The sequence below is a fragment of the Bos indicus genome, chromosome X (genome assembly GCF_029378745.1).
Source record: "Bos indicus isolate NIAB-ARS_2022 breed Sahiwal x Tharparkar chromosome X, NIAB-ARS_B.indTharparkar_mat_pri_1.0, whole genome shotgun sequence".
NCBI classification, from domain to species: domain Eukaryota; kingdom Metazoa; phylum Chordata; class Mammalia; order Artiodactyla; family Bovidae; genus Bos; species Bos indicus.
This window is the reverse complement of record NC_091789.1, coordinates 93011802-93027796: the sequence shown is the minus strand read 5'-3', so window position 1 is coordinate 93027796 and position 15995 is coordinate 93011802. Positions and strand designations below refer to the sequence as shown.

The 15995-nt window shown below is 45.3% G+C and overlaps 1 non-coding gene across 1 annotated transcript; it reads right to left on the bottom strand.

Moving 5' to 3' along the window:
* Positions 1–7911: 7911 nt before the first annotated feature.
* Positions 7912–7984, bottom strand: TRNAE-UUC (transfer RNA glutamic acid (anticodon UUC)). The gene has a single exon. It is a non-coding gene; the product is annotated as a tRNA-Glu (tRNA).
* Positions 7985–15995: the final 8011 nt, after the last annotated feature.

Here is a 15995-nt window from a genome sequence, read left to right as displayed (position 1 = left end):
GTTATTGCAGTAAAGATTGTCCTTTAATTACACAGCAAGCACCTGGGACCCCACCTGTCTCCTGAGACCCCAACTTGCTCACACCTGGCTCAACTTCCCCATCCCTACCACACCATCTCATTTAGTTGCTCTTGCTTCTGAACTTTTGAAAGTGTGTAATCTTTGGAGTCTTGTCTTTTCCCCCGCTCAATATTCTATGTTTTATTTACTTATTTAGGCTCTTTGCAGTACAAGGGTTTCTCTTGTTGCAGTGCAAGGGTTTCTCCTTGTGGTGTTTGGGATTCTCTTGTGATGCGAGTGCTTAGTTGCCCCTTGGCATGTCAGATCTGAGTTCCTCAACCAGGGATCAAACTCGCATCTCCTGCATTGGAAGGCAGATTCTTAACCACTGGACCACCAGGGAAGTCCCTCAACATTCTATTTTTATCTAACAAACATTCATGTAGCCTGAACATGTGTGCCAGGCACTCTTCTGACCTCTTTGAAAATATTGACTCATATAAATCCTCCTATTGGCCTGGGGGACACTCACTATTTTTACCATTTGATGGAGGGAAACTGAGGCCCAGAGTGGTTAAATGATTTCCCCAGTAGCTCTGAGCTAGCATGCCAGGCAGGTTGGTTAGTGTGCACTGTTCATCAAGATGCTCCACAGCCTGCTCTGTTACTAAGATTCATATTTGCCTGTAGCAGTAGTTGTTACTGCTATATAGCATTCTATTGTGTTACTATGTGTGCGTGTGCGTGCTAAGTCGCTTCAGTTGTGTCTGACTCTTTGTGACCACTTGGACTGTAGCCTGCCAGGCTCCTCTGTCCATGGGATTCTCCAGGCAAGAATACTGGAGTGGGTTGCCATGCCCTCCTCCAGGGGATCTTCCCAACTCCCGCAGGGATCAAACTAGCATCTCCTGTGTCTCCTGCATTGCGGGAGACATTGCAGGCAGATTCTTTATCGCTGAGCCACCAGGGAAGCCTGCATTGTGTTACTAGACAATTTGTTTATTCATATTCTCCTGTTAACAGATATCTGAGCTGTTTCTGGCTTTCATGGTTGGCAGCGATGCTGCCTTATTTGCTCCTATATGCATCTCCTGTTCCAAATAGGCAAGCATACTCTCAGGAGGGGAATTGGGGCATTGTAGGGCTTGCATAGCTCGAACTTTGACAGACTGTTTCCCCAAGAGAATGGCAGCTCAGTCCCCACCCCTCCCTGGACCTATTTCCCATTTGGAGATGTGAAGTTTTCAGGTACACATACAGCAGCTTGAGGGGAGCTGAGCATATCTGGGTTGTGTCTGGCATTCCCATGTACCTGGAGGAAAACAGCACATGTCAACTTGGGACCCACAGTCCTACCTGGAAACCTGTATGGCTCCCATGCCTGCAGGTGCCAAGCTTCTCTCCTAAGCCAAGGCTCAAACCCACTTGTGTTAGTTGCTCAGTCGTGTCCAACTCTGCGACCCCATCCATGGACTGTGTAGCCCGCCAGGCTCCTCTATCCATGGAATTCTCCAGGCAAGAATACTGGAGTGGGTAGCCATTCTCTTCTCCAGGGGATATTCCCAATCCAGGGATCAAACCTGGGTCTCCTGCATTGCAGGTGGATTCTTTACTGTCTGAGCCGCCAGGGAAGCACCATCAAAGCCACTTCTGGTGTGGCAATTCCAACCTCCCTCCCTCCTTTCTCTGCTCACCAACCAGCATATGGTGCTTCCAAGTCACTGGGCAGTTTCATACCTCCTGGTCTGGAGTCCCTTCCAGCCTGTTCACTAGGGCAAGCACCTGTTTTTTCCTTAGAAAGTCACTGCATTCATTCATGTTGACATTGTTTGTTGAGCTCTCACTGTGTGCCAGGCACAAACTAGACACTCAATAAATGTTTCTTGAAGGAATGAGTGAGGGATTCATATCTAATTTGATTTAGTGTTTTCTGATATTTTTCTAAGTGCCTCACACTTATGTACTTATTTCACATGCACAGACGACCCAAGGAGGTGAGAGCTTCAACTGTTTACATTTTACTGATAGGGAAGCAGTGGCCCAGAGTAGCTTTGCTAAGTTGCCCGAGGTCACACAGCTTGTGAGAGTTGAAGCTGAGGCCAGTTTTGTGAGAAATGGTTCCTAAACTCTAAAATGCCACATGGGGCCTAGGATGAAATTCTTCTGCTACTTTGGTCTTTTGTTTTCCTTCTTTCTCTGCTCCTAGATCTATCCCCTTTACGTCTATTTCAGGGGGTTTTAAACCTCTGCTACATTTGCTGGTGATTTTGTAAATTAACATGTAAAAGTTGTATATTTCATGTTCTTACTTCTAAGGAGCAGACAAGTTTAAAATTTGTATTTTTCTCCAAATAAAAAACCTAAGTAGATTTATTTTTATTATTTTTGTCCCTGATACAATGAGTTTCCTCAGCCTGGAATACAGTGATTCATTAATCATTTTATGATCATTTTAAATCTTTTTCAGATTATTGAATTGCTCTGTTGACCTGCATTAATAATTTGGAGCTGGTTTAGTTTACTGTTATGTGTTCCCTTCGACACTTGCTTCTCTGCACTGGATGACAGTATTTGGTGAGGTGATGACCTCAAAGGTAATTTGCTCACCTGGGACTTCAAATAGATTTAAAAAACCCCAAAAACCCTAATCAAGCTTTTCCAGTTGTTCCCAGCAGGAAAGTGGATTGAATACTTACCACACAAGTCAGTCTACTGCAGCAGGAAGCAGACGTTCTAACTTACTTCTCAGTAATCCAGTGAATACCCAGGAACCCCCAAGAACCATGATAAGCCCAATGACTTGCACCCACCTGATGCTCTCCCATCAACCCCAAACTCTGTCAAACTCCCAGGGATCACCATATGAAGAGATATTTCCTGTTTATATCTTGTGCATATTTTACTTTATTTTGAGGGGATATTGCTTTTTTCTAAAGTTTTTTTTTTAATGTGGACCATTTTAAGTCTTTTTGAATTTGTTACAATATTGCCTCTGTTTTTTACGTTTTGGTTTTTTTGGCCAAGAGGCATGTGGAATCTTAGCTCCCCAACCAAGGATTGAACTTGCACCCCCTGCACTGGAAAGTGAAGTCTTAACCACTGAACCGCCAGGGAAGTCTCAAGGCAGGGGGAGCGGGGGGATCCAATATTGCTTAAAGATCCCCATTGCCATGCCTAAGTCCTGAGTAGGTAATAAGACACTGTCAGTGAAAAGACATGAGGGTTTTCTTCCACACCCTGGTCCTTATTCTCCCCTTTCCTTCCTGCCCCTTGTGGTCCTCCCTACCCTTGACTGAGGGGTGTTTCCTGGGACTAGCTTAAGGAAACAGCAGTTCCCAACCCTTGGATACAATGCACCCTTTCCATAAGAAACATTTTGGGAAGCCTCTTTTTACCACCTTAGAATGACATTCATGGATGTTACAAGTCTTGGTGGTGTGGGGCTATCCCCCAGCATCTCAGGCCCCTGCCTGTTTAATGCCAAAACATCCGCATCATTGTGATAACCAAAGTCTGCCTACCAGCAATTCCCAAAACACACTCCTAGGGCAGGCAGGAACCAGACTCTTGTCTGTCTTGTTCATTGCTATATCCTTACCACCTAGCACAAGACCCTGCATGCAGAAGCTCAATCAGTATCTGTTGAATAATCACTCTATGGTCTAGTTACCTATGCTGTGACCTATTGCTCTCTACTCACTGCCCCCACCTCCTCTCTTCACCTCCCTGCCTGGGGGGAGAGAAGAAAAACAGCTTCGAGTGTGCAAGAACCAGGCCCTCCCAAAGAGATGTCTACACTGTTCACTGATGCTACAGCCAAAGGGATGTTTTAGGAGAGGGGCTGATTTCTAGTCCTGGTTGGGGTTGATTGAGGAAAGGGCGTGCACAGAAAAGCAGAGATGCCTGTAGGGATAAGAACTGCTCAGTGGATAGAGCCAAATTCTCGAGCCTTATAACCTGGCTCTGGCACTTATCAGCTGTTTATTTATTTATTTTTTTAATCTTTTTTTTTATCAACTGTTTAAAGTCTGGTAACCTCTCAGTGCCTTAGTTCTCTCATCCATAAAGTGGATAACAATAGCAGTTAAGACTGTTGTGAAGATTTAAATGAGATAATTCATGTCAAGTGACGAGGACAGAGCTTAACATGTTATAATTATGCATTGTTTGTTTTCATGAAATGGCTGAATAACTTGGATAAAGGCACTATCCTTCCCTCAGCCTAGCATTCTCCCCATTCCTGCTCCAATCCTTTTCTCACCCTCCTCCATTAGACATTTAAGTCCCACCACCATTGGTGGATATTTAGAGACCCAGAACATGGCCACCTTCTCTCTGCCCTTTCCCTACTTTTCCGTGCTGCAAAGCCCATGTCGGAGATCCATTGTGTGGGCCCAGTCACACTATTCTAGGGCTCTTCCCCATCAACCTCGGAGGTCCCACCCACCACGTTTCCTGCCCTACTCCTCTCACCTGCATGGGAAAACACGGTGCCAGCCAGCTCTCTCCATCCCTTCTAGGTTTGCGCTACTCATCTCGGACCAGCCAGGCAGCCAAAGGTCCCCTCCTAGTCCCTACACTGATCACAGCCTCAGAATCACCACCAACTTTCCCTAAATGGGTCCTTCCTAACCCCTACCCTGATCTGTGACCCCAACTGTCTATTTCCCGCTCTGTAACACCAGAAGGGTCCACAACCGAGTCTGTGTGAGACTCTCAAGAGAGTCCACCTTCTGGTCAGTGGGTCCCAAGGGCCGCCCACACCTTAACAGTGTGAGCCCAGGGGGGTTAGCGAGGCAGTCTGGAATGGACGACTGCGGGAAAGGGGAGGAACGCAAAATGGAGCAGTCCGTCCAGGATCGTACCACTGTGGAGAGGGTGGCCGTCTTGCAACATACCATTTTGCTTGTGGGGGAGGGATACGATGGCTGCCTCGTTCCCTAACGGAGAATGGAGTGTCGCAATCCTGCTAGTCCCAAGATTTCCTGATTCTCACCCACTTTGGGCGAGCCTCTCTCTGGGTTCCCACCCTCAGCCTCTCTCATATCAGCCATCTTAACTACTGTCACCACCACCACCACCCCCCCCACCCGCCGCCCCGCTCCATTTAATTTCGTAGCCGCTCGCAATGCACCGGAGCTGGCAATTGGCCTACGGGTGGGGAGAGCAGGACCGCTACGGGCTCTGATTGGTCGATGACCGGATTCTCGTCCTTGCTATTCTTTGAAGCTGCAAGGGTTCAGCGAATAACATGGCCCCACCTCCGCTCCCGCGCTCGGGGCTCCCATTGGTCATCGTTCCGTGACATGCGCAGTGGATGCCAGAGCAGTGTGCCGAGCCGCTTAAGCCGGCTTTGAGGATTTCGGATGATGGGTTCGAATACCGCCCCAGAGGTTCAGATTGCTCAAGTGTAGAAGGGTAGAAGGTGGTGTTTACTGCTGGAGGGTTAGTAAGATCACGCATCAGGACGCCTGCTGCACTGGGTGATACAATCGTAAATTCTGTAGCTCACCCACTAGGGTTTTCCATGGGCTTCCCTAAGTAGCTCAGTTGGTAAAGAACCTGCCTGTGATGCAGGAGACCGCAGTTCGATTCCTGAGTAGGAAAGATCCGCTGGAGAAGGGATAGGCTACCCACTCCAGTATTCCTCGGCTTCCCTGGTGGCTCAACTGGTAAAGAATCCGCCTGCAATGTGGGAGAGCTGGGTTCGATCCCTGGGTTGGGAAGATCCCTTGGAGAAGGGAAGGGCTACTCACTTCAGTATTCTGGCCTGGAGAATGCCGTGAACTGTATAGTCAATGGGATCACACAGACACGACTGAGTGACTGTCACTTTCAGGGTTTTCAGTGCGTGTACCAAGTGGTTCTGCATCCCTTTATTCTCTGCTGCTGCTAAGTCGCTTCAGTCGTGTCCGACTCTGCGACCCCTTAGACGGCAGCCCACCAGGCTCCCCCGTCCCTGGGATTCTCCAGGCAAGAACAATGGAGTGGTTTGCCATTTCCTTCTCCAATGCATGAAAGTGAAAAGTGAAAGTGAAGTCGCTTAGTCGTGTCCGACTCTTAGCGACCCCATGGACTGCAGCCTACCAGGCTCCTCCATCCATGGGATTTGCCAGGCAAGAGTACTAGAGTGGGTTACCATTGCCTTCTCCCTTTATTCTCTAGTGTACTCAAAATAGAAACCGTTCTATGGGTTTAGAAAAACTCTCAGAAGTTACTTTAATAAAATTAAGTTCTGCCACAGTGTCTGGCTCTCCCAAGACTATGAATTACAGAGCAATATCTTGTAGTTTTTGAATGTGATGTACTAAAATCACTAACTTTACTCCTGACAAAACTGGTACAAAGTTTGAAACTGTGTTCAAGCCTCTATGGCCTTGTCTTTTGAAGTAAAATGCTGACTTGAGGCAATGATTGGGAAATGTGAAGATTTAGAAACAAAGGATAGCTGTTGGGCTAAGGAACTGGTAACAATGTAGACTGTAATTCTGCCACATAACAGAATCACCCGAACTCCCAGTTCCCTGAAGGATATAGATAAAGGCCTGATACACATTCCTAAGTTGTTTTTACAGAAAGCAGACACCGCCCCCCCCCCGCCCCCCCGCCCTCCAACCAGATGGAAACTGCTAACTGCAAGAACACAGGCCCTAGACTGGCTGAAACCAGAAGGTTGATAATGCTTGAAATGTTACCTTGATGCCAACTAATCCAAGAACTGTCCACGAGCTGATCATGCCCTGCTCCTTGAACACTATAGAACTCCTTACTACCCTCTCCAGGCTGGGTCACAGGGTCTTCAGGGCATTAGCCCACTGTGGCCCCCTTTGCCTGGCAAAGCAATAAAAAAAAACTATTCTTTCCTCAGTTCAGTTCAGTTCAGTCGCTCAGTCGTATCCGACTCTTTGCGACCCCATGAATCACAGCACGCCAGGCCTCCCTGTCCATCACAAACTCCCGGAGTTCACCCAGACTCACGTCCATCGAGTCCGTGATGCCATCCAGCCATCTCATCCTCTGTCGTCCCCTTCTCCTCCTGCCCCCAATCCCTCCCAGCATCAGAGTCTTTTCCAATGAGTCAACTCTTCGCATGAGGTGGCCAAAGTACTGGAGTTTCAGCTTTAGCATCATTCCCTCCAAAGAAATCCCAGGGCTGATCTCCTTCAGAATGCCTACTTCACCCAAAACTCTGTCTCCCTGTTCCTATTTGGCACCGGTGAACAGAGGCCGAGTTTCAGCAACAAGTTTACAGCAGTTACAAGCCCTAACATAAGGTATGTAAGAGAATACACTTTATCCAGTATTCAACGTGCAAAGTGATGGTTTTGGAGCATTAGGCCTTCTCAGACGGGACAGGATTGCAATGATTGATGTGTTATTTAATATACATCATAGGCAGTATAGCCAGTTACCTACTTTAAAATCTGCAATTTTTACATTATATACGTAAGTTAAGGGCTTCCCAGGTGGCACAGTGGTAAAGAATCCACCTGCCAGTGCAGGAGACGCAGGACACATGGGTTCAATCCATGAGTGGGCAAGATTCCTTTGGAGGAAGAAATGGCAACCCACTCCAATATCTTGCCTGGAAAATACCATGGACAGCAGAGCCTAGTGAGCTACAGTCCACGGGGTCTCAAAGAATCAGACATGACTGAGCATGCATGCACACATATAAATTAAAATATAAATATAGATTGGTGGTTTAGTCGCTAAGTTACACACATTATAAATATATAGGATATCTATAAATAAGTACATGGTTCATAAGGGTATAGATATGGATGATATAGATGGAGTAGTGAGGCCCCAGTTCACTGCTCTTGGTCAGTCACATGCTTAAAGAGATGGGACTGTTTTTATGTTTTTATTAATTAATTTATTGTTTTGCTGCACTTAGTGGCTAGCAGGATTCCCTGGCAGGGATTGAACCTGGGCCCTCAGCAGTGAAAGTGCAGAGTCCTAACCACTGGACCACAGAGGAATTCCCAGGAGAAGACTGTTGCTAATTTTACATAGTGCTCCCAATTTTAGCAAGGCTGAGCTCTGAGTCGTCTGCTTTCACCAAATAGGAAAAATTTCCCTTAATTTGCTTGGAAACTCTAAGTCTATGTCCAGCACTGCCTCCACTGCTGAAAACACAAGCTGGTCTTTGTATCCGTTCTGATCCTAGAAAGATTGTTATTTTAAGTGTGTGTATGGGTGTTTGGGGTGCTGGGTAGAACAAATGAAAAGCTTGGTTGAAGTATGGGCACTTGGTCATCCCTGAATGCTTCTTTCTGATAGTGGCTGGATTTGCAATATATGTACTTCAATTTAGTATCTCCACTCAGGTTAGTGATGGGTGCATTGTCTTTGTTTGGGATCTTGCAGTAATAGTATAACCCAACATGTAATAAACTATATAGTCTCTATTACAGAAATGTACCCCAAAATGATATAATTAAAGAAGACAGAAGTCTTTAGCTTATGAATAAAAGGATGAGCTTATTTGAATAAAATAAAGTGCTTTTTTATTAAAAAAACTCCAAAAATATAGCATGCACTATGTCTATAGCCCTTTAATTTTTCCAATTCCATCATTATCAACTCGTTTATGCCTTGACTACAGGCAACTTGAAGAGAAAAGCTTTTGTTTTTTTATTTAATTGGCTAAGTTCGGCAACTACGGGAGAACCCAATGTGTGTGTTTACAATCTTATGATCAATAGAGCGTTCAGAAAACTGGGCGATAAAGATGCACATATGCATAGTGTTAGCATAACTTGTGTGTTAGAAGTTGGACAGGAGGCTTTAAAAAGTTATTCGTTACCAACAATGGACTTTTGAAATCAAAGCAAAATCTTTTTTTGTTGTTGTTTTTTGGCTGCCGTGCATGGCATGTGGGATCTTAATTCTGCCACCAGGGATTGAACCCACACACCCTACAGTGGAAGCATGGCGTCTTAACCACTGGACTGCCAGGGAAGTCCCCTCTAAATCTTTTAAAGAAATAAAGCTTTTTTATCTTCTTTGATTTATGATTGCAAGGTACTTTGTCAATGTTTAAAAATAGTTAGGCAGCTGGGTGTGGGGGCAAGTGGAATGTGGTGGCAAGTTGCAGGCCCAGGACACTGTGGGGGCAGGGATTAAAAAGAGAGAAAAACACTAATCTTTTCAAAGTTTTTTCCTAATATCTAGTAATAGTCTTATCAAAGATAGATGAACTCCTTGTGTAAATTTTTAATTATAAAATAATTATAGCAGTGCCAGATATTTGGCAATGAGTGAGACCAGTTACTTAACAGAATCTCTCCTCCCTCCATAAAGTTCTATCTGTGATACCCCTGAAGGTCCTGTGAGCTTTGGCGTTCAGTTCACTTCAGTTCAGACGCTCAGTGGTGTCTGACTCTTCACTACCCCATGGACCACAGCACACCAGGCCTCCCTGTCCATCACCAACTCCCAGAGTCTACTCAAACTCATCTTCATTGAGTTGGTGATGCCATCCAACCATCTTATCCTCTGTCGTCCCCTTCTCCTCCTGCCTTCAATTTTTCCCAGCATCAGGGTCTTTTCAAGTGAGTCAGCTCTTTGCTTCAGGTGGGCAAAGTATTGGAATTTCAGCTTCAGCATCAGTCCTACCAATGAACAGTCAGGACTGATCTCCTTTAGGTTGGACTGGTTGGATCTCCTTGCAGTCCAAGGGACTCTCAAGAGTCTTCTCCAACACTACAGTTCAAAAGCATCAATTCTTCGGTGCTCAGCTTTCTTTATAGTCCAAATCTCACATCTATACATGACTACTGGAAAAACCATAGGCTTGACAAGACGGACCTTTGTTGGAAAAGCAATGTCTCTGCTTTTTAATATGCTACTCAGTCATGTTTTATTCCTAAGCACATGTGCATGCTAAGTCACTTCAGTCATGTCCGACTCTTTGCAGTCCCATGGACTGTAGCCCACCAGGCTCCTCTTGTCTATGGGATTCTCCAGGCAAGAACACTGGAGTGGGTTGCCATGCCCTCTTCCAGGGGATCTTCCCCACCCAGGAATCGAACCTAGGTCTTCCACAATGCAGGCAGACTCTCTACCATCTAAGCCACCAGGGAAGTCCCCAGGGAAGCCCACAAGGAAGGTCCCCAAGGGAAGCCTCCCTGAAAGTCCTAGCGGTTTAGATTTCACAAAGAGTAAAAAGAGATGCTAGGCTACAGTGCAATTAGTGGCCAGACAACATCTGAGCCTCATCCCAAAATTTATTCTCCCAAAAGGAATAAACCATGTCAGGAAACAAAACAAGTAAATGGAGAGTTAGAGGCAGCTATGGGTGAAATTGGAAGCTCATGCTTTGGGGTAGTCATGTGTCTCCAATATTACTTCAATGAGCAGGGAGACTGGGTCTACAAACTGATAAATCTTGACCCTGTGGGACAACAGATCTGCTCAGCCCCCTCAGCTCAGCTTTTCCCAGACAACAAATACTCTTGACACAGAATCATGATCAACAAATGCTTCAAGGTGTCAGTTCAGTTCAGTTGCTCAGTCGTGTCCAACTCTTTGCGACCCCATGAATCACAGCATGCCAGGCCTCCCTGTCCATCACAAACTCCCGGAGTTCACTCAGACTCAAGTCCATCGAGTCAGTGATGCCATCAAGCCATCTTATCCTCTGCCGTCCCCTTCTCCTCCTGCCCCCAATCCCTCCCAGCATCAGAGTCTTTTCCAATGAGTCAACTCTTCGCAGGACGTGGCCAAAGTACTGGAGTTTCAGCTTCAGCATCATTCCCTCTGAAGAAATCCCAGGGCTGATCTCCTTCAGAATGGACTGGTTGGATCTACTTGCAGTCCAAGGGACTCTCAAGAGTCTTCTCCAACACCACAGTTCAAAAGCATCAATTCTTTGGTGCTCAGCCTTCTTCACAGTCCAACTCTCACATCCATACACGACCACAGGAAAAACCATAGCCTTGACTAGACGGACCTTTGTTAGCAAAGTAACGTCTCTGCTTTTGAATATGCTATCTGGGTTGGTCATAACTTTCCTTCCAAGGAGTAAGCATCTTTTAATTTCATGGCTGCAATCACTATCTGCAGTGATTTTGGAGCCCAGAAAAATAAAGTCTGACACTGTTTCCACTGTTTCCCCATCTATTTCCCATGAAGTGATGGGACCAGATGCCATGATCTTAGTTTTCTGAATGTTGAGCTTTAAGCCAACTTTTTCACTCTCCTCTTTCACCTTCATCAAGAGGCTTTTTAGTTCCTCTTCACTTTCTTCCACAAGGGTGGTGTCATCTGCATATCTGAGGTTATTGCTATTTCTCCCAGCAATCTTGATTCCAGCTTGTGTTTCTTCCAGTCCAGCATTTCTCATGATGTACTCTGCATATAAGTTAAATAAACAGGGTGACAATATACAGCCTTGACGAACTCCTTTTCCTATTTGGAACCAGTGTGTTGTTCCATGTCCAGTTCTAACTGTTGCTTCCTGACCTGCATACAGATTTCTCAAGAGGCAGATCAGGTGGTCTGGTATTCCCATCTCTTTCAGAATTTTCCACAGTTTATTGTGATCCACACAGTCAAAGGCTTTGGCGTAGTCAATAAAGCAGAAATAGATGTTTTTCTGGAACTCTCTTGCTTTTTCCATGATCCAGCGGATGTTTGCTATTTGATCTCTGGTTCCTCTGCCTTTTCTAAAACCAGCTTGAATATCAGGAAGTTCATGGTTCATGTATTGCTGAAGCCTGGCTTGGAGAATTTTGAGCATCACTTTACTAGCATGTGAGATGAGTGCAATTGTGCGGTAGTTTGAGTATTCAAGGTGTCAGGACCCAGCAACTGCGTCCTATCCTCTAAGGATCTCTTGAAATTTCATGTCTCTTCTACTGCCTGCTAGCCCTAAAGAGACTTTCTGAAACCAAGCTCTTCAATCTTGAGCCTTGAAGCCTTCCTATGACCCTTGCTCCTTGAATCTGGTCTCATCTTTGCCTCTGGTCATGCTTGTTGTGAGGCAGTCAAGGAAGCATCCCCTTTAAAAGGAAGATGTTTGAATCTTTTTTCCTACTTTGAATTACTGCCATATTAAAATGATTTGAAGGAAAAAAAAAACAGATAATTGGAGTAAAATATCTTGTAATTGGTTTGTAACTCAATGCATTGGGTAGACTGTTTGCAAAGATGATGTTATGGACCCAATTGTGACTCTTCAAAATTCATATATTGAAGTCCTAACCTCTCAGTTCACTTTAGCCGCTCAGTCGTGTCCAATCTTTGCAAGCCCCGTGGACTGCAGAACACCAGGCTTCCCTATCCATCACCAACTCCCAGAGCTTGCTCAAACTCATGTCCATCAAGTCGGTGACGCCATCCAACCATCTCACCCTCTATCATCCCCTTCTTCTCCCACCTTCAATCTTTCCCAGCATCAGGGTCTTTTCCAATGAGTCAGTTCTTCCCATCAGGTGACCAAAGTATTGGACCTTCAGCTTCAACATCAGTCCTTCCAATAAATATTCAGGACTGATTTCCCCTAGTGTGACTGTATTTGGAAATGGGGCCTTTAAGAAGGTAATTAAGAGATGGGAATACCAGACCACCTGACCTGCCTCTTGAGAAATGTGTATGCAGGTCAGGAAGCAACAGTTAGAACTGGATATGGAACAACACACTGGTTCCAAATAGGAGCAGGAGTACGTCAAGGCTGTATATTGTCACTCTGCTTATTAACTTATATGCAGAGTACATCATGAGAAACACTGGAAGAAGCACAAGCTGGAATCAAGATTGCCGGGAGAAATATCAATAACCTCAGATATGCAGATGACACCACCCTTATGGCAGAAAGTGAAGAGGAACTAAAAAGCCTCTTGATGAAAGTGAAAGAGGAGAGTGAAAAAGTTGGCTTAAAGCTCAACATTCAGAAAACTAAGATCATGGCATCTGGTCCCATCGCTTCATGGGAAATAGATGGGGAAACAGTGTCAGACTTTATTTTTTAGGGCTCCAAAATCACTGCAGATGGTGACTGCAGCCATGAAATTAAAAGAAGCTTACTCCTTGGAAGGAAAGTTATGACCAACATAGATAGCATGTTGAAAAGCAGAGACATTACTTTGCCAACAAAGGTCCGTCTAGTCAAGGCTATGGTTTTTCCTGTGGTCATGTATGGATGTGAGAGTTGGACTGTGAAGAAGGCTGAGCGCCGAAGAATTGATGCTTTTGAACTGTGGTGTTGGGACTCTTGAGAGTCCCTTGGACTGCAAGGAGATCCAACCAGTCCATTCTAAAGGAGATCAGCCCTGGGATTTCTTTGGAAGGAATGATGCTGAAGCTGTAACTCCAGTACTTTGGCCACGTCCTGCGAAGAGTTGACTCATTGGAAAAGACTCTGATGCTGGGAGGGATTGGGGACAGGAGGAGAAGGGGACGGCAGAGGATGAGATTGCTGGATGGCATCACGGACTCGATGGACGTGAGTTTGAGTGAACTCCGGGAGTTTGTGATGGACAGGGAGGCCTGGCGTGCTGTGATTCATGGGGTCGCAAACAGTCGGATACGACTGAGCGACTGAACTGAACTGAAGGTTAAATGTAATCTTGCTGCTGCTAAGTCGCTTCAGTCGTGTCCAACTCTGTGTGACCCCAGAGACGGCAGCCCACCAGGCTCCCCCGTCCCTGGGATTCTCCAGGCAAGAACACTGGAGTGGGTTGCCATTTCCTTCTCCAGTGCATGAAATTGAAAAGTGAAAGTGAAGTCGCTCAATAGTGTCCGACCCTCAGTGACCCCATGGACTGCCTCCTACCAGGCTCCTCCATCCATGGGATTTTCCAGGCAAGAGTACTGGAGTGGGGTGCCATTGCATTCTCCGGGAATGGAACCCTAATCCAATAGAACTGGTGTTTTTATAAGAAGAGGGAGAGACACTAGAGATGCATGTACACGGAGAATAGGCCACGTGAGGGAACGGTAAAGAGGCAGCCATCGTTAAAGGAGGCAGCCTTTCAAGGAGAGAGGCCTCAGGAACCAAACCTGCCAACATCTTAATCTTGGACTTCAAACCTCCAAAACTGAGAAAATACATTTCTGCTGTTTAAGCCAACTAGTCCATGGTACTCCATTATGATAGCCCAAGCAGATAAATACAGATGGCTGCCAACATTCCTCCCTTGTCTGTTGTTATGTCCTCTGGCAATGGGACTTTGCACCTCCCCACCCAGAGGCAGAGTCTATTTCCTCACCCCTTGAGCCTGTGCTTTGGCCAACAGCATGCAACAGAACTGCCATCACATGAAATCTAGAGCCTAGGCCTCAAGTGACCTTGCAGCATCTGTCTGGGCCCCAGTGCAATGCTGCACTGAGCCCTCCATGTGAGGAAGCTGGTCTGGAGAATAAGAGGGAGTGGACAGAGACCCAAAGCACCCCTGCTGACAGCTGGCACCAACGCCAGACATGTGATCAAGGCCACTGAAACTTCCAGCCCAGCCTATCCTCCAGTTCACTGCGGCAACATGGTTGAGCAGAGGAAAGTCCAAGAGTGGAACCACCAGCCATTCCCAGCTCAAATCGCCTACCTACAGGATTGTGAGCAAATACACCGTTGTAATTCAAAGCTGCTATGTTTTACAGTCCTTTGCTTTGAATTAGTAACCAAGCTGACACAGCATTCTTCTCTCCCTGGCTAGGGCTGAGTGAACCCGACGATATTCCTAAAGGGCAAATTCTGTTTGGGCAGCCAAAGGACCAGTTCTTGTCCCTAGGCCAGGGAGCTCCCACACACAGGCAGAGAAGACACTCCAGGCTCATGACTGGGAGCTTTCCCCAGATCCAAAGTCAATAGTCTATCACTACCCCTGTCTCTTAATGTTTTTGATTATCAAGGTCATTTTACATATTACTGAAGTATATAATCTTTTAATATTTTGGTTCATGATGAAAATCAATCATGCATTTATTAAGTTTTTAACAGAAAATCGCTTTATAATCCTACAACTCTCAAACAACTTACTGTTTATTATTATAGTCACTCATTATTATTTTAAAACACACAAATAGGGAGTTCCCTGGTGCCTGTGGTTAGGATTCTGGGCTTTCACTGATAGGGCCTGGGTTCAACCCCTGGTCAGGGAACTGAGATACCACAAGCTGTGCAGCATGGCCAAAAACAAAACAAAAAGCCACAATCAGCTGTGATGAAAAATGCACAAAAAATTTCCTGGGTATTTTAAGATATTTGCCCAAGCTATTACAGAATTCTTTCCACTGCCAAGAGTAGTCAGATTTTTCACTTGATTTTAAACCAAATCCATATTGTTAATCTCCATCAGTAATTTGTGGGCATTGTGTGAGAGGAAATCCCTTTGTATGACTTCTGCTGAACTTTCAAAAACATTCTCTAATGAATGTTATTTAAAAGGTCTTTTATCTCTCTGCCCAAATGAGCACTGAATTTCAGGCTAGCATTTTCCATGTCATATTTTGATTAAGCAGTGAATAGGTGTGTTTTTGATCAACATAAAGGCTTACATGCTAACAATACTGTCTTGAGATATAAACTCTCAGCTTCCAGGCTTTAGATTCCTCAAATTTATTCCCTGTGGTCAAGTGACATTTTTCATTTGGGAAAGTGATATCATAGTAATCCTTGTAAAACCTTCACTGAAATAGGAAACTGAAACACATTTCCACTTGACAGAGGAAAAGCTGAACCACAAGGATAAGAAACCTCCAGAAACTCAGCTAATGCTATGAGATCTTTATATGGCTCTTCTCAGACAAACGTGTGTGTGTATATACTTTACAGGCACACTCACACAGATAGATGTGTGTATATTTGTGTGAATGTAGAACCATAGATTGGTCAGGGGCCTCAAGCCTAATTTTGTGGACTGATCAAAGTGATTGGACACCCCATCCTCGATACCAAATTATTCTTTTAAAATAATTCAGGAGGCTGTGCGGACCAGAGTCTCAGGAAAAGACTAAAGATTAGATTGGAAGAAGAGAGAGTAGAAGCC